The sequence below is a fragment of the Schistocerca gregaria genome, chromosome 10 (genome assembly GCF_023897955.1).
Source record: "Schistocerca gregaria isolate iqSchGreg1 chromosome 10, iqSchGreg1.2, whole genome shotgun sequence".
Lineage (NCBI taxonomy): Eukaryota > Metazoa > Arthropoda > Insecta > Orthoptera > Acrididae > Schistocerca > Schistocerca gregaria.
In genome coordinates this window covers 123,252,770-123,280,235 of record NC_064929.1, presented here as the reverse complement: position 1 = coordinate 123,280,235, position 27,466 = coordinate 123,252,770, and the positions used below count along the sequence as shown (strand labels likewise).

The following is a 27,466-nucleotide window of genomic DNA, read 5'->3' as shown; positions in this document are numbered from 1 at the left end:
AGGACATCACACACACCCATGCCCGTAGCGTTCGCTCGGTTCCATACTGTAGCGCCTAGAACCGCTCGGTCACCCCGGCCCGCTGTAGCAGACGGTTACAGATATTAAATGCAGCATCAGCTATCACAATAATATGCGAAACTAAATCTATCACAGCCGTATAGTTATTTGTACCTATTTATATGCCAATGTTGGGATGTGAAGCTGTCTTCTTACTGTGATTCTTTTCTTACAAACTCATTTCTCTAATGTCGTCGAAAGAGATTACATTTTCAATTACTGTTTCGTAAGGTTCTAATTGCCGATCGTCGTTGCAATACTAAACAACTAGGTTTTCCTCTAGTCATGTAGTATTAGGAATTTGATTACTTGTCGATGGTTGTTGTGGCATCTTAATAATTTGTACAGTTCTGCTTTTGTGGTCATTAGGGATTCGAGGTGGGTGGAAACGTACGTTAGGTTCAAATGGTTCAAATGGATCTGAGCACTAAGGGACTTAACATCTGAGGTCATCAATCCCCTAGAACTTAGAACTACTTAAACCTAACTAATCTAAAGACATCACACACATCCATGCCCGAGGCTGGATTCGAACCTGCGACAGTAGCGGTAGCGCGGTTCTAGACTGAAGCGCCTACAACCGCTCGGCCACTGCGGCCGGCGTACGTCAGGTTCATGCACACTAAGTGGAGGTTGTTGTTGAAATCGTCCTTGATCCTTACAAAAATTGTCATTGCCATACTTGCGCCGAAAATTCTGATTATGACCTCTTCGTTTGTTGCTGTAATTAGTCTGATACGGAACATTTCGGTTGAAATACGATGTCTGGTTTCTATTGACAAAATTATTGCCTTGTAGTGTAGAATTATTGCTATGCTGTTAAGTGTTCACGAAAGTTTGCGGCGAACCATTATTGATCTTGGTGAGAATAGTGTTGTCTGGAATTTCTAACTTCCTGGTTTGTTGGTGAAGCTGTTGTAAAAAATTCTGATTGTTGCTACCAAACTGTTGGTACTGTGGTCAGTTTTGTAAATAGTGATTATTAAAATTTTGGCGTCTTTGAAAATTATTTTGAAAGCTGCCATTCCTAAATCTCTTATTACGTCTCTCATTAAAATTTCCTGATAAGTTTTGATATCCATATGTGTTATTACTGTTACTCTTTTGGGAGAAATTTGTATTGACAAAATGACAGTTAGAATGTTGTAGTTCAGTTAGCTGTAAAAGATCGCGAAATGCAGGAATGCTTTCTTTTTTATGCTCTGTTAATGGGGAGACTCGTGATGAACGCGGTAATTTAGACGAGTTTGACAGGGAACTGAACAACCTAAGTCGAAACAAGGCGCCGGGAGTAGACAACATTCCATTAGAACTACTGACAGCCTAGCAAGAGCCAGGCCTAACAAAACTATACCATCTGGTGAGCAAGATGTATGAGACAGGCGAAATACCCTCAGATTTCAAGAAGATTATAGTAATTCCAATCCCAAAGAAAGCAGGTGTTGACAGGTGTGAAAATTACCAAACTATAAGTTTAATAAGTCACAGCTGCAAAATACTAACGCGAATTCTTTACAGACGAATGGAAAAACTAGTAGAAGCCGACCTTGGGTAAGATCAGTTTGGATTCCGCAGAAATGTTGGAAGACGTGAGGCAGTAGTGACCCTACGACTTATCTTAGAAGCTAGATTAAGGAAGGGCAAACCTACGTTTCAAGCATTTGTAGACTTAGAGAAAGCCTTTGACAATGTTGACTGGAATACTCTCTTTCAAATTCTGAAGGTGGCAATTGAAAAATACACGGAGCGAATGGCTAATTACAATTTGTAAAGAAAGGAGATGGCAGTAATAAGAGTCGGGGGTGTGAAAGGGAAGCAGTGGTTGGGAATTGAGTGAGACAGGGTTGTAGCCTATCCCCGATGTTATTCAATATGTATATTGAGCAAGGAATAAAGGAAACAAAAGAAAAATTTAGAGTAGGTATTAAAATCCATGGAGAAGAAATAAAAACCTTGCAGTTCGTCGATGACATTGTAATTCTGTCAGAGACAGCAAAGGACTTGGAAGAGCAGTTGAATGGAATGGATAATGTCTTGAAAGGATGATGTAAGGTGAACATCAAGAAAAGCAAAACGAGGATAATGGAATGGAGTCGAATTAAGTCAGGTGATTCTGAGGGAATTAGATTAGGAAATGAGACACTTAAAGTAGTAAAGGAGTTTTGCTATTTGGGGAGCAAAATGACTGATGATGGTCGAAGTAGAGAGGATATAAAATGTAGACCGGCAATGGCAAGGAGCGCGTTTCCGAAGAAGAGAAATTTGTTAACATCGAGTATAGATTTAAGTGTTAGTAAGTCGTTTCTGAAAGTATCTGTATGGAGTGTAGCCATGTATGGAACTGAATCATGGACGATAAATAGTTTGGACAAGAAGAGAATAGAAGCTTTAGAAATGTGGTGCTTCAGAAGAATGCTGAAGATTAGATGGGTAGATCACTGGCAATGGCAGGGAAACCGTTTCTGAAGAAGAGAAATTTGTTAACATCGAGTATAGATTTAAGTGTGAGGAAGTTTTTCTCAAAGTATTTGTAAGGAGTGTAGCCACGTATGGAAGTGAAACATGGACGTTAATTAGTTTGGACAAGAAGAGGATAGAATCTTTCGAAATGTGGTGCTACAGAAGAATGCTGAAGATAATGTGGATAGATCACGTAACTGATGAGGAAGTGTTGAATAGGATTGGGGAGAAGAGAAGTTTGTGGCGCAACTTGGCCAGAAGAAGGTATCTGTTGGTACGACATGTTCTGAGGCACCAAGGAATCACCAATTTAGTATTGGAGGGGAGCATGGAGGGTAAAAATCGTTGAGGGAGACCAAGAGATGAATACACGAAGCAGATTCAGAAGGATGTAGGTTGCAGTAGGTACTGGGAGATGAAGAAGCTTGCACAGGATAGAGTAGCAATGTAAGTTGCATCAAACCAATCTCAGGACTGAAGACCACAACAACAAAAACAGCTGTATTAATGCTGAGAGACTATATGGGTGGGTAAGGAGCTAATTTTCTTGAACCATGTGTTCAAAAAATTGGGTACTGTTTGGAAATTTAGAATTTTGAAAGAATGGTAAACTGATTAACTGGTCTTTAATTCCTGATTGTGTAGTTTGAACAAGCTGACAAGAAGCATTTTGAAATTCTTCTAATGAGTAGTATTGTCTTGCAATGAGGCACATTCTGGTAGCGGGCTCGCCGCCCAAAAAGCTGCAAATGAATTCCAGTTTATGAGTAACAATTAGGTGATAACGAGAATCAAAACAGTTACACCCAGTTTAAGGGATGAACACCTGTTTTTCTATTGAACTTACGTACCGACAAGAAACCATCGTGCCGGAAATTTTGATTTGGTTGACTACCGTGAAAAAATGGGTTTTGCGGACGTTGTTCCACGTCTAATTTTGTAAAAAACGACATTTTGTCAATGGAGTGAGTGACTGATTATTTTTTAAAAAAATTTTGTTTATTTATAGACGCTATCACATTCTAATGACAACGCATGAACCTGTGTTCAGTGTCTACCGCCGTAAGAGTCTGAAGATGGTCATTGTTTGGCCGAAACCGTTTATGACTGTGTCATAAGAATGTGACCGTGTCTAATTCTCTGACACATCGTAACCTGCCAGGGTGGTGTTTTAGCGGTGTAGTGACAAATTCTTCTGCCCCATTATATTGGATTGTATGAATTCTAATCTTTCAATGTGGCAATTTCATGGTGCAAACTGTTAACTTTGCAATTCAGAGCTTATCTGTGTGAGTTCATCTCATTAATAGACTGAAATTGTTCACACTGAGTGAAAGGAGAAGGCAATGTGTCTCTATATTTAATATCGGTATTACTTTGTGCAATTTCTACTCTGTTAGAGAGGTTATCAAGTTTTTCTGCAAGTGGCGAAATTTGAGCAGTATTGTGCGTGTCATTTTCGTGTCATTTTCATCGATCTGTTCCTTCAGTTCCTTTTGAACACTTGTTAAGTTTGCGAGTGCCAGATACGACTACGATAGAATCAGTATCAAGTTCTAATTTTTCAAGTCTACTGGAGACAGTTTGTGTGTCTTCCTGGTGTTGTTGACCCAAACGAGTTTCTACTTATGTTTTATGCTCTGTAAAATCGCTTTGAAACTGTATGCTCGTATCACCGAAAACCTTACTGTAGCAATTGCCTATGTATTTTTCTACGTGAGCTACAATGATTTGCTGATTTCATGTTGTTCGTGACCGAGAGTTTCGCTTATCCGTTCCGTCTTTTTGTTTTGTTGGTGAATGGTCTCATTCTGTGCTTGGACAGCAAGTGAAACATGCTCTTGAAAATGATTACATGCCTCTGCGTTCATTATGTCGCATTTCTTGTTGTTCAAAACATTCGTTAATTTATTATTGTATGCTCCTTGTCAGTTTCTCTTCTTTTTGTGAGACTTTATTAACTTCGTCACTCAGTTTTTGTGTCCGTTGGTTCACCGTGTCACTAATTTGAGTGAAACGTTCGTCTTGTTTCTGCTATGACTTCTATTACCATCCATGATTTGTTGAAACATCCTCATAAAGGCATTATTCGTTCACTGACCATCAGTGCTTAAAGTATTTTGCGTAAACTATTCATCAATGTCAGCATTTGGCATGTCTCTTGAGGTTTCGGTATTGTCATTTTGATTGGATTCAAAAGGTAATTTATCAGAGTGCAAATTTTATACATGGGAATTACGTGCGTCGGCGGATTCCGCATTTGTGGACTATGCCGTCTGATTAATTCCGACACACGTGGGTAAAGCAAAATTGAAGGTAGTTTGACTGTTTGGCATTGAAGATGCAAATTTCATTGACTGCCGTGCGATGCACTGTCGTCAAAGCAGTATTGTCAGAACTGGTATTCACTGCAACAGAGTTATTTGGCAAATGAGTATTTTCGGCATTGTCTATGTCTGATTTACGCGTTGTACTATTAATCATTTTACGCGGCATCATAGACAGATCAGTAAAAGAACAAACAGAGAAGAAATAAAGAACAATTTGCCGTTGACTTTTTAGGAATAATTGACACAGATTAGTAAATGCGCAGATCGAAATTGCTAACTAAACTTACTACCAAAGTAACAAAGAGCAGAGCATATGCCTGACTGTATTACATTAAAAATATTCCAAAAGGAATTTAGATATGTACAAAGTAGTCGCCAAGTGAGACATGTACGTATGAAGTATGATTGAAATTACTTATCAGACAGTAGTCTGTTAGATTGGGAATGGGATGTGAACGTGTACTTTATCCTGAAGGTGTATCTTCTTACTTCAGCGCTTTGCCCAGTACTGAACTTTTCTGGCTGCAACCATGTAAATTTAATTTAGCTGCTAGAATGTAAACTGTCAAAAACTTAAAAAACCAAAACGAAACTGCATGATTTTACGCCACAATAACTCAATATGATGCAACACTACTGATTTGAAATTAGCGCTGGTAATAAAACAAAATTTGATCAATTTGAAAATAATGGTCCCTGTGTTAAACGAACGCTATCACTGAAATAACAAATTTTTTTATGTTTATCTGCGCAATGTTAACGCTCTATGCACTGCTCTCTGTTAGTACTTTAAATTGTATAGTTAGCAAACAGCTATTATGCAAGGCTGTTGCTTAGCAAAGATTTTAATTAAATCGAGTATGACTGAGAAAAACAGTTAATCAAAAATGACATGGATGTGGGAACTGGTGTTGACTTGGGGCAAGTAACAGTAAGCCACTAACATTAACACTTGTTATTTGACTCTTTGAAAATTTATAATGCTCACAATTAACACGCTCAATAAACTGATTATACGTTAACAATTAGCTCTACAAAATCTTTGAATGTGAGTGCTATACATTCTCAGTCATCACTTATAAATAGACTTATTTTTACAACTTTCTTTACCTTAATTACTTCCAACTTCCGTTGAGATTCCTACTACAGTTAGCAAACATCTTAGTACCTTGAAAATAAAAATCATTACTGCCCGTCGAGAGTAAGTATACAGGGTGTTACAAAAAGGTACGGCCAAACGTTCAGGAAACATTCCTCACACACAAAGAAGGAAAATATGTTATGTGGACATGTGTCCGGAAACGCTTACTTACCATGTTAGAGCACATTTTATTACTTCTCTTCAAATCACATTAATCATAGAATGGGAACACACAGCAACAGAACGTACCAGCGTGACTTCAAACACTTTGTTACAGGAAATGTTGAAAATATCCTCCGTTAGCGAATATACATGCATCCACGCTCCGTCGCATGGAATCTCTGATGCGCTGATGCAGCCCTGGAGAATGGCGTATTGTATCACAGCCGTCCACAATACGAACACGAAGAGTCTCTAGATTTGGTACCGGGGTTGCGTAGACAAGAGCTTTCAAATGCCCCCATACATGAAAGTTAAGAGTGTTGAGGTCAGGAGAGCGTGGAGGCCATGCAATTGGTGCGCCTCTACCAATCCATCGGTCACCGAATCTGTTGTTGAGAACACTTCGACTGAAATGTGCAGGAGTTCCATCGTGCATGAACCACATGTTGTGTCGTACTTGTAAAGGCACATGTTCTAGCAGCACAGGTAGAGTATCCCGTATGAAATCATAGGGGTGAATCGAGGAAGTACAGTACATACTGACGAAACTAAAATGACCTCTAACATGGAAATTAAGCGTTTCCCAACATATGAGCACATGACATCTTTTCTTTGCTTGTGTGTGAGGAATGTTTCCGGAAAGTTTTGCCGTACCTTTTTGAAACATCCTGTATATCCAGCACACATTAGATACAACACGTCTTGACGCTTGAGAGTTCTCCACACATCTCCCAGATCTAAAGTTACTCTAACACATTACACATATCAATAGGCACTACATTTGACCATCTCTGGTTCAATATAATATTTTCTTAGAAAAACTTGTATTAATTTACCTTTCAACGAAATTGAAAAATTACACTTTAATGAATTAATTGAATAAAAATAATGATCAGTCACTTCGATAAATATTTAAAAATTCAAAAAATACTGTATCCGACGTGATTCGAACCCACAACTTCCCGTCTTTGAGACTGTTATCCTCCCCATTATACCAAGCAGAATATACAGTATGTCGCCAACTATTGCCACCAAGAATGACTCCGAAAGTATTGTAGGAGCTAGACAACCGGTCTTGCCGCAGTGGATACACCGGTTCTCGTGAGATCACCGAAGTTAAGGGCTGTCGGGCGTGGTCGCGACTCGGATGGGTGACGATCCAGGCCGCCATGCGCTGTTGCCATTTTTCGGGGTGCACTCAGCCTCGTGATGCCAACTGAGGAGCTACTCGACCGAATAGTAGCGGCTTCGGTCAGGGATACCATCATAACGACCGGGAGAGCGGTGTGCTGACCCGACGCCCCTCATACCCACATCCTCCAGTGAGGATGACACGGCGGTCGGATGGTCCCGGTAGGCCGCTCGTGGCCTGAAGAAAGAGTGCTTTTTATGATAGGAACTGAAAAGTTTGTGGATCAAAAGTTGCATGGGACAACGGAGGGCCATACTATGACGTTGGTTTTTTGTTGCTAGGTGGTTTTTATTATGGGGTGCTATGATTTCGTACTTATTTTCTAATAGCGGCATTCGAGACGAATCGAATGATGCGTAACAGTAAGGTCTTTGAAGGTCAACGAAGGTCAAAAAGTTTGCGTGAACGTCCATCTATGAAGTGGTATTCGTTACCCCATCGGCAGTACATGCTCAGGCAATTCTCTCTCGCATATCTTCAGGTGTAGTTGGGTCGTCTATACAAACAATGTCTTTTACGAGTGGGCCACAACATAGCTCCTCCGCGTCCCATCCCACGATTTGGAAATTGTCTCTGCATCTCATTTCTAGCAATCAGCGAAAAATATGCCGGACACCCGTCGTGTAGATATCACGTTCTGTTCCTTGTTTTGGCTCTGAGGACTATGGGACTTGACTTCTGAGGTCATCAGTCCCCTAGAAATTAGAAGTACTTGAACCTAAATAACCGAAGGATATCACACACATCCATGCCCGAAACAGGATTCGAACCTGCGACCGTAGCACTCTCGCGGCTCCTGACTGTAACGCCTAGAACCGCTCGGCCACTCCGGCTGGCTGTTCCTTATTCCTAAAGGTATTTCTTCGAGCAACTGACCTAATGTTTCTAGCAGGAATGTGGTGTACTTCTTACCATGAAGATTTCCTTTGATGAAATAGGGGCCTATAAATCTGTCGTCCAGAATACCACACCATACATTCACCGATCACGGTTTTTAGTGTGCAACGGGCAGCAACATAGACTTGCAGCTGCCCAATAACGCATGTTATGCAAATTAACACCTCCACGGTTCGTGAATGTAGCTTCGTCAGTAAATAAAATCATATTAATAAATGTGTTAATCCCTCTGAATCTGACATTGAGCCCATCGCATAATTCAGTGCGATGCATACAATACGACCCAGTTAATTGTTGGTGGAAACTGATATGGTAAGGATGATATTTACGGCGATGCAAAACACGAACAACACTGCTCTGGCTCATGCCATATTCCCTTGCGATATGATGCGAACTAACACAAGGATCTCGAACCTCAGTGGCAAGAGTACAAATTTACGCTAGTAACTTTGCTTTGTCTGATATGTTTCCGATGCCTTAGAGGTACAATTGCTCTGAATTTATCACACACATATTTAAATATACGACGTGTAGGGTGAGTACGTTGCGGATATCTTTCAGCGCACAACACTTTGAAGACCAACAGCTTACAGGAATAGCGGGGCAAGAAGCCACTTATGCCATTATTTAAAGCGTTAGTAGCACATTTGTAATGGGTATATTTTCAAGAGCAATACATACTAAAACGGGGACCAAGCCGCAAGATTTGTTCTTCATATTTATTTTAGTTCTTTGGTGGATTGCAGGTTTTAGAACAATGATAACAGAAGATATAGTTATCTTCGCCAACCCTTCCCACCACATAAAAAAATAAATAAATAAATAAAAATAATATTAAATTAAATTAAAGGTGAATTACTGTGCAATTTATTCCTCATTAGCTTCCAAAAGTTCTTGGTTTCTTAGCAAACGGGACGTCTTTGTAGCAGAACTACAGCCAACTGCAAAACCTAGCAAGTACACGCACGAAATTATATCAGTGCGATGACACACTGACTCAGCCATTCGCGACTGCAGTTGTTACATTCAGTTATATATGGTTCGAAATAATCTGAAATTTGAAACAGGATGCAACACCTGTCAAGGGACACATACTGAGCCGTCCGTACATTGTTCTCATATGAAATGAGCCCAGTTTTCGAGAGACTGGTGGCTTGAGCGCCGAGTAAACCACAGCCGAGCTATATTCGGGCGCGGTCCTTCGAACACAGTGATGTGGCCTGAGCTTTGCTCGGTCTTTGTCTCCAAAGTGAATTTCGCTGGCATTCTCCATATATGAGAAGCATATCGACTTCTTCTTCGAAAAAATACATCTTTTACATTCGTTTGATTCGACGATACTTGTCTTACCGTTCCTATTAGTGTTGTATTGCGAAACAGTTGAATGGTGTTTACCTGTCAATGGCACGTTAGATGGATACAACGCATTCGGAGACATTTTACTATCTCCACTATACAGCGTGGCCCATTGATCGTGACTGGGCCAAATATCTCACGAAATAAGCGGCAAACGAAAGAAGTACAAAGAACTAAACTTGTCTAGCTTTAAGGGGAAAACCAGATGCAGCTATGGTTGGCCCGCTAGATGGCGCTGCCATAGGTCAAACGGATATGAACTGCGTTTTTTTTAAAAAATAGGAACCCCCAATTTTCTTACATATTCGTGTAGCACGTAAAGAAATATGAGTGTTTTAGTTGGACCAATTTTTTCCAACTAAAACATTCACATTTCTCTACGTACCACGTAGGCCTATATGCAATAAAAAATGGGGGCTCCTATTTTAAAAAACGCAGTTGATATCCGTTTGACCAATGGCAGCGCCATCTAGCGGGCCAACCATAGCGCCATCGGCTTTCCCCCTTCAAGCTAGACGAGTTTCGTTCTTTGGACTTTTTTCTTTTTGATGCTTATTTCGTGAGGTATTTGGCCCGGCCACTATCAATAAACCACCCTGTATACGAGAGAATGTTTGTCGTTAAGTGCCAAAGTGATAAAGAATACCACTCAATCCGTGATAAGAAGATTGCATCACTGCATTGATACCAATGATCATTATTTCTAACCCCTTCTGTAAATGGACGTTAATGCCACATTTTGTACCTTCATAGACCTTACTTTTACACATCGTTGGATTCGTCTCGATAGCCGATATCAGAAAACAAGTACCAAGCTATAGCATCCCATTCGAAAAAACGAAGTTGACCTTCATATCTCTGACGCGACCCCACCTAGCAACAGAAAAACCCCTGCCGTCCGGTGCAATGTTTGTCCCACACACTTTTCAGCTATACTTTCGGGGTAATTTTAGGTGGCAGTAGTTAGTCACTCACCCTGTGTAGCTCAATTTTTATCACTATTGACTGTCACTCAAAATTGCGAATTGTTTTCGTCAATTACTCATAAACAAGCCCCCACCGTCGTGCAATGTGTGATACCTGGGACCTTAGCCTACATCACCGTGCCGACAGTTTCAAAAAGTCGGTCGCACCGCTGACGACCTCTCCTTGCTAATACAGCAGCCTGCCACCGTGTTAAAACATTCTGAGGTAAAACTTCAGAGTTAAAGTTCATGAAGTATTCAGCAGACACCTCAAGTCGCCAGCTTCCCACCTCTGTATGCCGCAGCGCTCTGTGGCAAAGGAGGCGTCTACAGTCTTACGTTGCCCAGTGAACCTTTGTGAAACGCTCGAGGTTTTCTGCGCTTTGTGCCTGTTAGTGCCAAAACGTAAGCAATGGTTTGTAACGTAGATAAACTTGCGGGGAATCAATACTCTGTTGCTTACACAGTGTTGGAACAGCTCTCCCAATTCGTGTTTTGTTTTCACATTTTCTGCAGCAAGGCCTGTTGCTTGACCAGAGCTACCATAATAAACACAGACAAAAGAGGTGATTAAATAAAATAGTTCATGAAAGTGATTATTCGGGCACAGACGCCCGCCTTTTTGGCCGAGCAGTTCTAGGCGCTTCAGTCACGAACCGCGCCGCTGCTACGGTCGCAGGTTCGAATCCTGCCTCGGGCGTGGATGTGTGTGATGTCCTTAGGTTAGTTAGGTTGAAGTAGTTCTAAGTCTAGGGGACTGATGACCTCAGATGTTAAGTCCCATAGTGCTTCGAGTCATTTGAACAATTTTTCGGGTACAGACACACATTGTGGGTGGTACGGACAAGTAAGTATACAATTTTCATTAATTATTATAGTGCTATAAAACGTTATCAAGTAAACGACTTCATGCCTAACATTAATATGTTAGCAGTATCAGCAGAATGTATTGGAGAACAATGTAATTTGAACGGTAGTGGTGTGGGGCATCCAGTTAGATGAAAATCTGGCCACCACGGAGAAAGGCCAATGCAGGTGGTCTGGTAGCACGGATGCCTGGGTTTCAGGGCAGTACACACACAATGAAAGCGAATGGTGAAATATACTACCCAACTTTGGTAGCACATGTTACAGGAACTATAGAATACGGGTCTGGCGTCTCCGTTCTGCATTGACTGTAGTTCCTTGGACACAAACTAAACAGTCGAAAGAAGGTTAATCTTCTGTCCTGATGCGCCTTTCGAAGATCATTTCCAAACTAACGGCGCTCACTTAAAACTCTAGGCAGGCTGTCTCTGCCCACTTATGATAATGCTATTCGCTGTTCTGTTCCTGCTGGCGACTAAGCACTGGTTTTCTATAGGCAACTGTTTCTATCTCACCGGACGATTTGAAGACGCGACTAACGTTCTGCTCCAACAGAACCGATCATTGACTGAGACTGATTATGTTCGACTACTGGGAGACGATTTGGAGCCATTCAGAGACTTCATGTTTCCAAACGTCCGCAGCTCGTGGTCTTGCGGTAGCGTTCTCGCTTCCCGCGTACGGGGTCCCGGGTTCGATTTCCGGCTCCGTCAGGAATTTTCCCTGCCTCGTAGTGACTGGGTGTTGTGAGTTCCTCATCATCCTTTCATAGCAAGTCGTCGAAGTGGCGTCAACTAAAAAGTACTTGCAATACGTCGACCGAACTTCCCCGCATGGGACCTCCCGGCCAAAAATGCCATACGTCGTTTCATTTCATGTTCCCAAACAACGAAGTTATGTCACCGAATCACAGTTGTTCACAATTGGTTTGAAGAACATTATCGACAGTTCGAACCAATGATTTGGCCACCCATATTAACCGTCCATATAACACGGGGTAGGACGTCAAACGGGCCGACTTGGAGCAGGAGAGGCACCACAGGACATATTAATTTCCAGTGTCTACTTTTACAAATAATTTCATAAAACTTTGTCACCATGACCAGGAAGTATTCAGGATTCACACTCATAGCGGTGGCAGTCCAAAAACATAACAAACCAAACTTTCTTTACATGTGAATGTTCATCATTTTATCATCTAGTGTTGGCTGCATTTGTTGCTATAGGTTCACTTTGCTTCGTAAGATTCCTCGATGAATTTTGCACAGCGTACAAATGATACTTAAGGTGTATGAAACTCTACAGGTAATTTTATTTATGAAAAAAATGAATGAGCTGTTACATTTTAAACGTCATGTTTAGCAAAAAACTCAAATTTTATAGTAAATTATCTCTATTTTTACTATAGTCTTTGATAGACTTGGAAAATTCTAGAGTTTCATACGCTTGTAAGTCGTTCAGTTATGTGTATAGCCGCCAACGATGAACATTTTGAACATTTAAAGTAGCCATGTGCCAAACTTCAGGTTGTACAACATCTGATATCAATTATTAAATGCAAAATTAATAGATAAGTAATGCTTTTCGTTCCTTAAAGTGTGTTTACCTTTTTATGACGGACTCCGTAGCTCATAAATAGTGAGACGCGTGAATAAATGCTGCATGATACACTACGTTTATATTTATAAACGAAACGATTTCTATGTAATGTTGGTAAGGTGATAGCCCACATCTCGTGGTCGTGCGGTAGCGTTGTCGCTTCCCGCGCCCGGGTTCCCGGTTTCGATTCCCGGCGGGGTCACGGATTTTCTCTGCCTCGTAATGGCTGGGTTTTGTGTGTTGTCCGTAGGTTAGTTAGGTTTAAGTAGTTCTAAGTTCTAGGGAACTGATGACCATAGGTGTTAAGTTCCATAGTGCTCAGAGCTATTTGAACTTTTTTTTTTTTTTTTTTTTTTGATGTGGTAACTTGAAAGAAGGAAAAATATTTGCTGTTTTAAGAAGTTATTTACTTTTCCATTTTGTGCTGTATCACATTTGCCAGAATGCTGCCCTTCGTTGATATGAGCTACATGATACTATTCAAAGTAATGATTACAATGTTTGTGCAATCTTGAATGTGCTTTTTCCGCACTTCCACACTATTTGTTGCACAATTTTGGCGTTCCATAATGTATTGCTACTCCTCGCACTATTCAGTATTTGAGAACGAGCGAACACTTGCTACAAAATTTTAAAACTTTGTCAAATTTTTCCTCGCTGACAATCCCCACACAATGACGAAAGGGAAAACGTTTATCGCTTACTGCATTTTCGCTTTTCAGGAACCGAAAATGTCGCACCAGGTATGAGGTGATGACGTTTACAGTTACTGCTTCTTTTGTACAAAGTCTATTCGCTACTCATTTCGCAGACAATATGGACACATAATGCTGAACGTATGTGCAAAATTATACACTACTTGGCATTAAAATTGCTACACCAAGAAGAAATGCAGATGATAATTGGGTATTCATTGTACAAATATATTATACTGCAACTGACATGTGATAACATTTTCACGCAATTTGGGTGCATAGAACCTGAGGAATCAGTACCCAGAACAAACACCTAGGGCCGTAATAATGGCCTTGATACGCCTGGGCATTGAGTCAAACAGGGCTTGGATGGCGTGTACAGGTACAGCTGCCCATGCAGCTTCAACACGATACCACAGTTCATCAAGAGTAGTGACTGGCGTATTGTGACGAACCAGTTGCTCGTCCACCATTGACCAGTCGTTTTCAGTTGGTGAAAGGTCTGGAGAATGTGCTGGCCAGGGCAGCAGTCGATCATTTTCTGTATCCAGAAAGGCCCGTGCAGGACCTGCAACATACGGTCGTGCATTATCCTGCTGAAATGTAGGTGATACGCCAATACAGGGATGACGAATACGCGCCTCCGATGCGCGTTTAGCACGATGTCGCCAAACACGGATGCGACCGTCATGACGCTGTAAACAGAACCTGGATTCATCCGAAAACATGACTTTTTTCCCATTCGTGCACCCAGGTTCGCCGTTGAGTACACCATCCTAGGCGCTGCTGCCTGTGATGCAGCGTCAAAGGTAACCGCAGGTACGGTCGGCGAGCTGATAATCCATGCTGCTGAAAACGTCGTCGAATTGTTCGTGCAGATGGTTGTTGTCTTGCAAACGTCCCCATCTGTTGACTGAGGGATCGAGACGTGGCTGCACTATCCGTTACAGCTACGCGGGTAAGATTCCTGTAATCGCGACTGCTAGTGATACGAGGCCGTTGGGATCCAACACGGCGTTCTGTATTACCCTCCTGAACCGACCGATTCCATATTCTGCTAACAGTCAATCGATCTCTACCAAAGCGAGCAGTAAAGTAGCGACACGATAAACCGCAATCGCGATAGGCTACAATGCGAACTTTATCAAAGCCGAAAACGTGATGGTACGCATTTCTCCTCTTTACACGAGGCATCACAACAACGTTTCACCAGGCAACGCCGGTCTACTGCTGTTTGTGTATGCCAAATAGGTTGGAAACGTTCCTCATCTCAGTACGTTGCAGGTGTCGCCACCGGAGCCACCCCTGTGTGAATGCTCTGAAAAGCTAATCATTTGCATATCTCCTCATCTTCTTCCTTTCGGTTAATTTTCGCGTCTGTAGTGTAGAAATTTTAGTGGCCAGTAGTATAAGTTCATAATCTACAAGATATTAATGTCCAGTAGAAGACGCGAGCATAGTGATGACGGGAAAGAAACTCACTTTCCAAGTCGAAGCAGATAAGGGCCGAATTCACGTGTTTTCAAGAAGTGTATTAGTAATGGTCGATAAACCCGATGCTGGCTAAACGAAACGGGGCGTATCGCATAGCATCCGAGATATCGGCTTAGCTGCACCCATTTATAGACTTAATAATTGCCGCAGGGCATCAGTCGCATTACTGTTTACGTTCAATTGCGCGGGGCAATTGCGAATTTGCACGTGCGAGAGCTCTCGGCGACCGCTGCGATCCATCGACGCCATCAGATTTTGGCCGGCGGAACAGTTGAATCGATAGCGAATCTGCTTGCCATCAAGGCCATACCGACTTTATTCCGTGTCCCCCGGAGAACCGTGAAATCTGACAATCCCCCCTCCTCCTCAGCACCCGTTAAGCCATGTAAGCGCGATATCCCGGGTTTGAGTCCCTGTCGGGGCACACATTTTCACCTGTCCCCGTTGATATACCGGGTGATCAAAAAGTCAGTATAAATTTGAAAACTTAATATACCACGGTACAAAGTAGATAGCGAGGTAAAGGTTGACACACATGCTTGGAATGAATAATAATAGACGAACCCGCTACTGTCTCCATTTCTTCCTGAACTGTCTCAGGAGCATTACGCCTTGTGCTCGGTCGGCCACTACGGAGTCCATCGTTCTGTAGTTTTTTTTTTCCACACAGTTTTAGCAAATTTGGTAATTACGTGAAAAAGCTGAAATGAAGAACTGCTACAGGACATGTTCAGTGGAATGAATAGTCTAGTGAGTAAACAGTATAGGTCGAGAGTGAATCAAAGAAAGCCGAAAATAAAGAAGAGTATCACACGGGATATTAACGTAAAATTAAGAGCAAAATCGAGGACAACGAATTAGACAGGGTTAAAAAGTTCTGGTGCCGTGGAAGGAAAAAAAATGACAGGCGAAGGAAACAGGGCATAACAAAAGTGAACTAGCGCATGCCAAGAAACCATTCGTGGTCGAGAAAAGCGTGCTAGTTTCCAACATAAAGCGCCTAAGAAATTGGCATAGGCGTTCGTCTTCAAATACAGAGATACATAAACAGGCATAATACGGCGCTGCGGGGGGCAACGCCTATATAAGACAACAAGTGTCTGGCATGGTTGTTACATCGGTTACTGCTGCTACAATGGCGGGTTGTCAAGGTTTAAGTGAGTATCAACGTGAACGTGGTGTTATAGACGGCGCACGAGCGATGGATCTCGGCGGTAGTGATGAAATAAGGACATTCCCTTATGACCATTTCGCGAGTGAAATTAGATTTATATCAATACCTACAGCTGCTAACGGGCGTTGATACATATCAACGGGTACAGGTGGAAATGTGTACCCCGACCGGGACTCGAACCCGGGATATCCTGCTCACATGGCAGACGCTCTATCCATCTGAGCCACCGAGGGCACAGAGTATAGCGCGACTGCAGCGGCTATCTCGCACACTCCTCCTGCGAGACCCACATTCTCACCTTGTATGTCGACACACTACATTCGTACTGTCCCACCCCAACACACTCATTATTCGTGGAAGACATTCTTACTAAGTGCCGTAAGAGTTCGGGGAATATGTGTGCATCCGCACAGAAGGGGAAGGTCATGGCCAGCATTGGATATAGTGTCTGTTCTTTCGGACATGTCGCGCTCCGTGTCCTCGGTGGCTCAGATGGATAGAGCGTCAGCCATGTAAGCGGGATATCCCGGGTTTGAGTCCCTGTCGGGGCACACATTTTCACCTGTCCCCGTTGATATACCGGGTGATCAAAAAGTCAGTATAAATTTGAAAACTTAATATACCACGGAATAAAGTGGATAGGGAGGTAAAAGTTGACACACATGCTTGGAATGACATGGGTTTTTATTAGAACCAAGAAAAAAAACAAAGTTCACAAAATGTCCGACAGATTCATCTGTCAGAATAGCAATAATAAGCGTAACAAAGTAAGGCAAAGCAAAGATGATGTTCTTTACAGGAAATGCTCAATATGTCCACCATCATTCCTCAACAATAGCTGTAGTCGAGGAATAATGGCGCTTTTAGTGAAGCTGTATTATCAGAATGGGGAATGTGCTAGTTCAGCGTTACGATCCTATCGCCACAGGGGATTCGAACGGGTAAAGGTCCGTTGACAAATGAAGCTGTGGCGAGAACGATTTCGAAGTTGGAAGCCACGGGTTGTTTAGACGATGGACTCCGTAGTGGCCGACCGAGCACAAGGCGTAATGCTCCTGAGACAGTTCAGGAAGAAATGGAGACTGTAGCGGGTTCGTCTATGCCCTTTCGTGCAGTCGCACGTCGCACCGGCATTCCGTACACCACTGTTCGGTTGGTATTAGGCGTACCCTCCGATGCTATCCGTACAAAATCCATCGGCATCATGAACTGTTACCTGGCGATTTAGTGAAGCGGAGGGCATTTGCGGTGTGGGCGTTTCAAAAGATGGCAGAAGATGACGATTGGTTGAGTAGCGTGTTGTGGACCGACGAAGCTCATTTCGCGCTCCGAGGGTCTGTCGACGCCAACAACTGCAGAATTTGGGCTACCGAAAATCCTAGAACTGTCGTGGAAACTCCATTGCACGACGAGAAAGTCACGGTATGGGTTGTATTTACCACATCTACCGTTATCGTGCCTTTTTACATCGAGGACATGCTTGATTCTGGTTTTGTAACTGCTACTGTGATGGGTGAGAGGTACGCCGATGTGTTACAGAATCGCATCATCCCCAGCCTGGCTGATAAACACCTGCTGGAACGTACGATGTTTATGCAAGATGGCACTCCACCCCATATTGCTAGACGCGTGAAAGATCTCTTGCGCTCGTCGTTTGGTGATGATCGTGCTCTCAGCCGCCACTTTTGTCATGCTTGGCCTCCCAGGTCCCCAGATCTCAGTCCGTGCAATTATTGGCTAGGGGGTTACCTGAAGTCGTAAGTGTATCGTGATCGACCGACATCTCTAGGGATGCTGAAAGACAAACAAAAGGGTTCAAATTGATCTGAGCACTATGGGACTCAACTTCTGAGGTCATTAGTCCCCTAGAACTTAGAACTAGTTAAACCTAACTAACCTAAGGACATCACACACATCCATGCCCAAGGCAGTATTCGAACCTGCGACCGTAGCGGTCTCGCGGTTCGAGACTGCAGCGCCCTAGAACCGCACGGCCACGTTTGCCGCCTGAAAGACAACATCCGACTCCAATGCCCCACCATAACTCCGGACATGCTTTACAGTGCTGTTCACAACATTATTCCTCGACTACAGCTATTGCAGAGGAATGTTTATATTTCTTTGTATGAATATCCATGCCTATACCAGTTTCGTTGGTGCTTCAGCGTTGTATGTGGTGTAACTTCCATGGGCGGCGAAGCAGTCACTGATTCTGGAATACGGTGGCCTACCGTACATGTGACGTCCTGGGACGTCTTATGCTACATCTGCTCGACGTTTCCTCGTAGTTGTGTAAGATTTCGTGGTTGACAAGTCGCTTGAGGCACTTCTCGTCCCTTCACGTACCACACTTAATCGATTGGAGTCACGTCCGGAGACTGTGCTGGCTAGGGAAATTGCCGCACGGCCCTGCAGAGCACGTTGAGTTTCAAAATGGTTCAAATGCCTCTGAGCAATCTGGGACTTAACATCGGAGGCCATGAATTCCCTAGAGGTTTAGCTACTTAAACCTAACTAACCTAAAGACTTCACAGACATCCATGCCCGAGGCAGGATTCGAACCTGCGACCGTAGCGGTCGCGCGGTTCTAGCCTGTAGCGTCTAGAACCTCTCGGCCACACCGAAAGGCACACGTAGAGTTTCACGGACAGTACGTGACCGAGCATTATCCTGTTGGAAGAATACTTTACTTTCCTGTTGCATGAACGGGAATATAAAGAGTCTGACAACATTCAACACATACCGAACGCTGGTTAAGATTCCCACCACAAACACTAAACGTGATGGAGAGTTTTAGCTTTATGGCACCCCAAATTACGGGGTGTTCAAAAAGTCTGTCTGGAGTGCCGTATGATTGTTAGCCTCGCGTGCCGTATGCCGCAGTGAATATACCGAAATGAAACTCAGTGAAATACGTGTTATTAATTTATTGAATATTAATTTTTACTCACCCAACTTTCACATTAAATGTTGAAAGTGTCCCTCCCCCCCCCCCCCACCCCACCTGTTGTTGGATACACAAATCCATTCGCCTGGTCATGTTTCCAAACACAAGCTGTAACATTTCTTCTGTAACAGAAGCAGTGAAAGTGGATGTTGCAGATTTCAAATCATCGATGGATTTTGGACGCGTTTTTATAGACAGTTGCTTTCGCTGCACCCCAGAAGAAAAAGTCAGGTGGTGTTAGGTAAGGCGATCGTGGAGGCCGGAGTCCCTGTGAAATTATGCGATGTCCAAAAACATCAGGAAGTGGTGACACTGAAACGCGAGCTGTATTCGCGGTTGCACCATCTCGTTGAAAAGAGCCGTTCAGTATTTCACTTAACACAAGTTCTCCTATAAATGGGTACAGAATATCACTACAGTAACGTTGTGCGTTTATTGTTTCGTTGAAAAATATGGGACCCACAATCCGACGTCTGGAAATTACAATCGAAACTTCTACTTTCACAGAATGCAATGGTTCCTCATGAAGACACAATGGGTCCTCCACATATGAGAATTTTGCGAGTTCATGTACCCGGACAAACGATACCACGCCTCATCAGTGACAACGTTTCATTATGAATATCACTTCCATTTTGTTGAGCGAAATTTTTGAACCGCTGACAATAATGCAGTCTCTTGCCATGATCAGTATTTTTCAGCTCTTGCACGACTGTCACTTCGTACGGGGAAAGTTATGATTTTTTTCCTTACAGCTGTGTGGGCCTTTCAGACACTAACATCTGATAACCTGGGCGAGTTTTCTTACTGACTTGTTCGGACTCATGCACATGTTATTGGAAATAACGAGCAGTTTATCCTCAGACAAAACTCTACGACGTCCATTTCTCGGTGCAACTGTCACTGAACCCCTGCTTCGAAATTTGTTAACCAATTCTCGCACAGTATCGCGATGTGGGAGTGTTGTCTCTGGAAAAACTGAATTAAATGTTTGACGAACTGAAACTGTGTATTTACCGCCAGCTTTGAACACTTGTTCGGCTAAAAGCACACATTCTTCAATAGTTAGCATTTTAACAGAGACAAAAACGAAACAAAGGAACTAAACTTAAACGTTCACGTCAACACGTAACGACACAAACCAACGATAATACTGACGCTGGCTGAGATAAACGAAACATTGGAGTGTTGGGAGAGTCCACTTGAAGGGAAGCAACCCGGGCAGGCGAACAATCATACAACACTGTGGAGAGACTTTTTCAACACCCCGTATAAATCCTGGGGTGGGCCAGTGTGACCCGTTTTCAAGAAGGGACGTCGAACAGATGTGTAGAACTATACACCTACACCTCTAAAGTCGATCAGTTGTACAATTTTGGAACACGTATTATGTTCGAGTATAATGACTTATCTGGAGACTAGAAATCTGCTCTGTAGGAATCAGCATGGGTTTCGAAAAAGGCGATCGTGTGAAACCAAGCTCGCGCTATTGGTCCACGAGACTCAGAGGGTCATAGACACGGGTTCCCAGGTAGATGCCGTGTTTCTTGACTTCCGCAAGGCCTTCGATACAGTTCCCCACAGTCGTTTAATGAACAAATTAAGAGCATATGGACCACCAGACCAATTGTGTGATTTGATTGAAGAGTTCGTAGATAACTGAACGCAGCATGTCATTCTCAATGGAGAGAAGTCTTCCGAAGTAAGAGTGATTTCAGGTGTGCCGCAGGGGGGTGTCGTAGAACCGTTGCTATTCACAATATACATAAATGACCTTATGGATAATATCGGAAATTCACTGAGGCTTTTTGCGGATGATGCTGTGCTATATCTAGAGGTTGTAATAATGGAAAATTGTACTGAATTGCAAGAGGATCTGCAGGGAATTGACGAGGGGTTCAGAGAATGGCAATTGAATCTCAATGTAGACAAGTGTAATGTGCTGCGAATACACAGAAAGAAAGATCCTTTATTATTTAGTTCCAATATAGCAGGTCAGCAAATGGAAGCTGTTAATTCCATAAATTATCTGGGAGTCCGCATTAGGAGTGATTTAAAATTGAATAATCATATAAAGTTGATTCTGCTACCTAGGTAGTAAAATAACCAATGACGGACGGAGCAAGGAGGACATCAAAAGCAGACTCGCTATGGCAAAAACGGCATTTCTGGCCAAGAGAAGTCTACTAATATCAAATACCGGCCTTAATTTGAGGAAGAAATTTCTGACGATGTACGTCTGGAGTACAGCATCATATGGTAGTGAAACATGGACTGTGGGAAAACCGGAACAGAAGAGAATCGAAGCATTTGAGATGTGGTGCTATAGACGAACGTTGAAAATTGGGTGGACTGATAAGGTAAGGAATGAGGAGGTTCTATGCAGAATCGGAGAGGAAAGGAATATGTGGAAAACACTGATAAGGAGAAGGGACAGGATGATAGGACATCTGCTAAGACATGAGGGAATGACTTCCATGGTACTAGAGGGAGCTGTAGAGGGCAAAAACTGTAGAGGAAGAAAGAGATTGGAATACGTCAAGCAAATAATTGAGCACGTAGGTTGCAAGTGATACTCTGAGATGAAGAGGTTAGCACAGGGGAGAAATTCGTGGCGGGCCGCATGAAACCAGTCAGTAGACTGATGACACAAAAAAAAAAAAAAAATGTTGACCGGCGGTAAAGCAGATGCCAGACTGATATTCATTGGAAGAATCGTATGGAAACGCAATCCGAAAACAAAGAAACTAGGTTACAGTACACTTGTTCGCCCACTGCTTGAATACTGCTCAGCAGTGTGGGATCCGTACCAGATAGGGTTGATAGAAGAGATAGAGAAGATCCAACGTAGAGCAGCGCGCTTCGTTACAGGATCATTTAGTAATCGCGAAAGCGTTACGGAGATGATAGATAAACTCCAGTGGAAGACTATGCAGGAGAGACGCTCAGTAGCTCGGTACAGGCTTTTGTTTTGAGAACATACCTTCACCGAGGAGTCAAGCAGTATATTGCTCCCTCCTACGTATATCTCGCGAAGAGACCAGGAGGATAAAATCGGTTTGCCCATGTCTGCCTTTTCAGGTGTGCAGTGGGTCCCATCTTTCTCCTGGTGGATGATAACGCACGGCTCCACCGAGCTGATATCGTGAGGGTGTAGCTTCAAACAGAGCATATCAGGCGAATGAAGTGTCCTGCCTGTTCTCCAGACCTAAACCCCATCGAGCACGTCTGGGATGCTCTCGGTCAACGTATCGCTTCATATCTTCGAACCCCTACAACACTTCAGGAGCTCCGACAGGCACTGGTGCAAGAAAGGGAGGCCATACCCCAGCAGATGCGCGACCACCTGATCCAGAGTATGCCAACCCGTTGTACGGCCTGTGTACGTGTGCATGGTGATCTTATCCAATTTTGATGTCGGGGTACTTGCGCAGGAAACAGTGACGTTTTGTAGCACATGTATTTCGGGACGGTTTTCTGAACTTATCACCAATACTGTAGACTTAAGAGACCTGTGTCGTATGTGTTCCCTATGTGATTATGCTATTAGCGTCAGTTTTGTGTAGTGCCACGTTGTGTCGCACCACATTCTGCACATTATCCTTAATTTATGAGCATGAGTGAAGTTCGTAACTGATGGCCTGAGGTGTTAAGTCCCTTTTTTTAAAAAAATCATTTTGTTCGTTGTCGTTCATTGATGTGCTCGGGCGGACGTCGTGAGACATCCGTTTAAGTTCGGTGATGACCTATTAACTCAGTTTTTTATTACAGAGTGCAGCTAACCCTGAGCTACCGTGCCGGCGTCCCTTAGTGTTTGGAGCCATTTGAGCCAATTGAATTCCCTTACAATGCGGCGATCCTGGCAGGTGTCTCGCCTGCTTGGACATCCAGAACCGCGTCTGCAGGAGTGAGAATGTTCACGTGACCACTGATACCAGCATCGTTGCTCGATTGGCGCAGGGCGTCCAAGTTGTGTGGCAATTCTCCGAAAGAACCATCCCGGCACTCGAAAGGCCGCAATTTGGTCCTACTCAAGCTCCCTCAGATGGGTGCAGGACGCACGAGTATACCTTTGTGGCATGGCTGCCTGCTTGCTTCACACGTTTGCACCACACTGACCTTTCTGGCTGTGAGCATTCCCTACTAAAGGGTGACAACTGATGGCGTTCTGGTAGCTATGCCACTACGCTATTTGTTGGCGGACGCCGTACATCTCCTACCTCACAGGCGGCGTATGCCGTCATCGGATCAAAATCGACGTCTCCTTTCCCAGTGTACGAAGTTTTTCCTGCAGTATATTTCACGGTAATTTAAGTTAAAAATACATTGTAGATGAGCCGTGCTGCGGCTCGCCTTCGTGCCAGGTTGGCGTCGGTATCTTAGAAGGGAACCCCCCCCCCCCCCTCTCCCCTTAGCGCCCCCCTCAGATTTAGTTGTAAGTTGGCACAGTGGATTGGCCTTGAAAAACTGGACACAGATCAATCGACGAAAGAGGAAGAAGTTGTGTGGAACTATGAAAAAAATAAGCAAAATATACAAACTGAGCAGTGCATGCGAAAGATAGGCACATCTAGGGCCATATGAGCTGAGGAAGGCCGTGGTCCCGTGGCTAGCTTGAGCAGCTGCGGAACGAGAGGTCCTTGGTTCAAGTCTTTCCTCGAATGTCATTATTTTATTTTTAGTTTATGTGACAAACACTTATGTTTTCATCACTTTTTGGGAGTGATTATCATATCCACAAGAAAACCTAAATCGGGCAAGGTAGAAGAACCTTTTTACCCATCCGCTAAGTGTACAAGTTAGGTGGGCCGACAAGATTTTCCTGTCATGTGATTCAGATGCCGTCACCGCAGTCGTATAGAATATATCAGACGTGTTTTCCTGTGGAGGAATCGGTTGACCTGTGACCCTGCGATTAAATGTTTTCGGTCCCCATTGGAGAGGCACGTCCTTTCGTCTACTAATCGCCCGGTTTTGCGGAGCGGTCGCAAAACACAGACCATAAACGTATTACAGTGAACAGAGGCGTCAATGAACAAACGGACAGATCATAACTTTGCGAAAATAAAGAAAGTTAACTTTTCACTCGAGGGAAGACTTGAACCGCAGCTGCTCACGCTATCCACAGCGGTCCTGGGTTCACATTATCCTTGATGTTGCCTATCTTGCGCATGGACTACTCAGTTTGTATATTTTGCTAATTCCCACACAACTTCTTCCTCTTTTCTCGATTGCTTTGTGTTCAGTTTTTCAAGGCCTATCCACTGTGCCAACTTATAACTAAATCTGAGGGGGGTGCGATGGGGAGGTTCCCTTGTTTGTTCACTGGTGCCACTACGTTTGCTCGCTTTCTCTGTCCGTGAGTGGCAGCAGCGGCGTTTGTCGATAGCGAGTACTGCGGTACTGTCTTTGGAGCGACCTCCAGTTTTCCGTGCCGTGGTGTGTCAGGGAAGTTCGGCAGGGACGGAGCACAAGTGATGGCCGCACAGCCCCAGGACTCGCCGGGACAGCTTGCAATACATGCACTACCTCATGGAAGGATGTGGTCGCGAGAATGCACGACCACGCCGAGGTCTGGATTCAACGAGTTTAAGTTGAGTGGATCGTTAAATACGAGTACTGAAACCGCCACCATTGTGTATGTGTCCGTCCGCCGAAGTGACTTCATGGTAACAAGCTGATAAAGTGCGCCTCATTTACGTCGGCGGGGGAGTTTAGGTTCGTTCTGCGCATCTGACGTCACAAAACACAGTCAGCCAATGAACAGAGAACGACGTTGCCAGAGATGGACTGCAGTGCACAGCACGGACGAGTGTCTTCAGTTTTAGAAACGATCAGTCATAAATAAAGCAATTGAACAAAAGCAATGTCTTGATAGCAGACTTCCTTTTACAGAAAGTTTAGAAAAAGCATTCTTAATACCAATTGCTTCATATTCTATTAATTAATTAAACCAAACAAGCAAAATTTATTCAGGCGATAAGGAAAGGTGTTTGTAACATTCTCACTAACCGCTTTTTCGCAATTAAGAGCAGCGGTAACTGTTTATTTCCTATTGTACTTCGACGAAAGATGAGTAATTCATAGCCATACCAGCAGGGTTTGTCGGTATTTTGCGTGATATTTTCAAGCCCTCCGGGAAAACATTACATGACAAGCTGCTGTAGCGTAATGGTTAAAGTGTAGGGCTATGAAGTGAGAGGTTCTGAGTTCAAATCTGGTTCGGTGCTTAAAATTTTCTTTACTTAAAAACAATATCAAAGTGTCTTGGGGGGTTGGGTTGTTTGGGGAAGAAGTCCAGACAGCGAGGTCATCGGTCTCATCGGATTAGGGAAGGACGGGGAAGGAAGTCGGACGTGCCCTTTCAAAGGAACCATCCCGGCATTTGCCTGGAGCGATCACGGAAAACCTAAATCTGGATGGCCGGACGCGGGATTGAACCGTCGTCCTTCCGAATGCGAGTCCAATGTCTAACTGCTGCGCCACCTCGCTCGGTCGCTCGGTCTAAGTGTCTTACTTGATGAATTTTATTCCTTTGAATGTAATTTTTTGAAATTTCTAGTGGCAACTAAAATCGAGCCGGCACGGTAGCTCAGCGTGTTCGGTCAGAGGGATAGCTGCCCTCAGTAATAAAAAAAAACTGATTTAATCGACCAACAACGACCTTCAACGGATGTCCTACGGCGTCTGCCCCGAGCAGAAGCAACGAACGAAAGCGAACAAAATGAGATTAAAAAAAAAAAGTTGTTTCGCTGCTTAATATTTTCTTTACCTAAAAACAATATCGAAGTGTCTTACTTCATGAATTTTATTCCTTCGAATGTAATTTTTTGAAATTTCTAGTGGCAACTAAAATCGACCATACGGAAAGTATACGCTATGGACTTTTACCTCTGCAAACTCTTAAAAATTTCGTGCAATGGTTTACTACATCTAATGCTGCAAGATAACTGCGTTGAAGATCGAAACAAAATTAAGTCATTTATGGGGGGAAGGTAGCAGTCACGAAGATGTGTAAAAATCTTATTTTTGGGCCAAATAGTTTTTGTGAAATCGAATGATAAAGTGTGTCAAAGCAGTCGAAACACCATGTGTCTGCACAGGCTAGCAGAGTAGTGATGACAAAATCGCACACATCGCGGAATGCGGGGAGCACGTCTCTGTAGCAGCGAAAGGGTTAATGCGGTTTGCGGTGGCTTTACTTCATAAACTGCGCGCTCCATCCTAAACGTAAGTTTTCGAACCATACAATGGCGCTGCTTCTCTTGGCGCGTACAACTGGCAACGCAGCAATCTCCCGCGTGTGGGCGGGCATGCACGAACCGCCGAGATAAAAGAATTGAACTATAGTTGACGATTCAGGCTGGGACGTTTGACTTGCCTGACTTGATCGGTAGCGACCGTTGGCGGGTCGTTCGGTCGGTCGTCTTAACGGTGGACGTGCATTTGGTCTTCCGACCACTTCTGGGTTCTCTGTGTTTGTGTCGGCTTGTAATTTGTCTTTGTTGTTCCACAGTGACTGGTTTTAGTATTGTTTGAGTTGTTTGTGGAATTGTTTTCGCGGATCCGTGTGAATCCATGGTTCAAATGGCTCTGAGCACTATGGGACTTAACATCTTAGGTTTACCGTCGTATCTCCTTGCCTAGGGACGCCAGATGAAAGTTGATGTAGTCAAGCCCTGAATCAAAATTGCGCAACGGATAACTGGGGAGGGGAGCTTGAGAGGGCTACCTAGAGAGCGTGCCCTTTCTGTACGATACTAGGCAAGTGACTCGAGGGTTCACACGCTGATGTGTGGGGCCCTGCATTCTGTATCTTTTATTTTTAAACGAATTCCTTTAACTTGACTTCTTTGTGATTTTTAAGGTATGTTAAAGATTGATGACAGTTGATTACGTATTTATTTTAAATATTGTCACTCGATTTAACAGCTATTGCAGCAGTTGTTCCAGTTTAGAGATATTCCAATTTTACATCTTATAGCTCGGGTATATTGTATAGGAATCTGCACGCACTTTTCTACAGGCAAGACGGAATTGCGTTGGACAAACGTATACCACCAAAGTTTCCCAATATTTTACATAGGACATCCACTACGTGAGGAGGATAGCAGGTAAACTGGGGAG

At 43.4% G+C, this 27,466-nt stretch overlaps 1 non-coding gene across 1 annotated transcript; it reads right to left on the bottom strand.

The window, feature by feature from the left end:
- Nucleotides 1-16,551: 16,551 nt before the first annotated feature.
- Nucleotides 16,552-16,626, bottom strand: Trnat-ugu (transfer RNA threonine (anticodon UGU)). The gene has a single exon. It is a non-coding gene; the product is annotated as a tRNA-Thr (tRNA).
- Nucleotides 16,627-27,466: the final 10,840 nt, after the last annotated feature.